The sequence below is a fragment of the Pteropus alecto genome, unplaced genomic scaffold (genome assembly GCF_000325575.1).
Source record: "Pteropus alecto unplaced genomic scaffold, ASM32557v1 scaffold302, whole genome shotgun sequence".
In the NCBI taxonomy this organism is placed as follows: Eukaryota; Metazoa; Chordata; class Mammalia; order Chiroptera; family Pteropodidae; genus Pteropus; species Pteropus alecto.
The window spans coordinates 62,372-64,112 of record NW_006432944.1 but is presented as its reverse complement, the minus strand read 5'-3'; positions in this window follow the sequence as shown (position 1 = coordinate 64,112).

The window sequence follows — 1,741 nt, the reverse complement described above, 5'->3', positions numbered from 1 at the left end:
CTATCAAAGCTCAACTACAATAGGAGGGCACGGACAATCCACACATGAAACATTCCTGGAGCACCCAGTGTGAGTGAAGAGAAAGACTAACACTGAATCCTACAGGGCACCTTTTATATAAGGCCACATGGCCAACACTGGATGACAGAGCAGATCTACCTTATACATTGAAACAAACACAGAGAGGCAGGCAAAATGAGGAAACAAAGAAATAAGTCCCAAATGATGGTTTTATCTATCAACAATTACTTTCCATGTAAATGGCTTAAATTTTCCAATCAAAAGACATAAGGTGGCTGAATAAGAAAATAACACCATTACATATGCTGCTTGCAAGATACTCACTTCAGCTGGAAAGATACAGACAACTAAAAGTAATGGGATAGAAAAAAATATTTGTTGAAATGGAAACAAAAAAAAAAAGTGGGGAGAGTAATACTCATACTAGACATTATAGCCTTTAAAACAAAGGCTATAACAAGAAACAAAGAAATACCCAGTAATCCCACTTCTGGTTATTTATCTGAAGAAACCAAAAAACTACTTTGAAGGGACATGTGCATCCATATGTTCATTGTAGCATTATTTACATTAGCCATTATTTACATTAGCCATTATATGAAGGCAATTCAGGTGTCCATCAATGAATAAATGGATAAAGAAGATGTGGTACATTTATAAAATGGAATATTACTCAGCGATAAAAAAATAAATCTTGCCATCTGCAATAGCATTGATGGATCTAGAGGGCACTGTACTAACTGGAGAAAGTCAGACAGAGAAGGACAAATGTCATATGTTTTCACTTATATTGGAATCTGATAAAATAATATAAATAAGCAAACAAAATGGAAGCAAATTCATAGATAAAGAGAAAATTTTGATGGTTGCCAGATGGGAGGGGAGTTGGGGAATAGGTATAAACAGGTAGTAAGAGGTACAAATTGGTAGTTACAAAATAGTCATGTGGAAGTGATATATAGCATAAGGAATATAGTAAATAATATTTCAAACACTATGTGTTGTTAGATAGGTACTAAATTTATCAGAGTGATCACTTCATAAGTTTTATTAATGTCTAATGACTATGTTCTTGACATAATATTGTATGTCAAATGTAATTGAACAATAAAATAAATTATTTTTAAAAAGTAGGGAGGGAAGGCTTCAAAGCTCATTTTATGAGGTCACCATGACCAAGATTCAAAAACCAGAGAGAAACATTACAAAAAAAGAAAATTATAGGTCAATATCCGTGAATAACTTAAATGCAAAAATCTTCAACAAAATATTAGCAAACTGAATTCAGCAAGACGTTGAAAAGATTATATACCATGATCGAGTGGGATTCATCCCTGGAATGCAAGGTTGTTTCAATATCCACAAAACAATTAATTTGATATACCGCATAAACAAAATGTAAAATAAAAATCATATGATTATATCAATAGATACAAAAAAAAGTGTTTGACAAAATTCAGCATCTCTTTATGATAAAAACTCTCAGCAAAGTGAGAATAGAAGGAACATACCTCAATATAATAAAGGCCCTATATGACAAACTCCCAGATAACTTAATACTCAATAGGGAAAAGCTAAAATTATTTTACTTAGGATCAGAAACAATGCAAGGATATCCGCTCTCACCACTTTTGTTCAGCATAGTATTGGAAGTCCTAAACACTGGAATTAGACAAGAAAAAAAATAAAGGCCATCCAAATTGAAAAGGAAAAAGTAAAA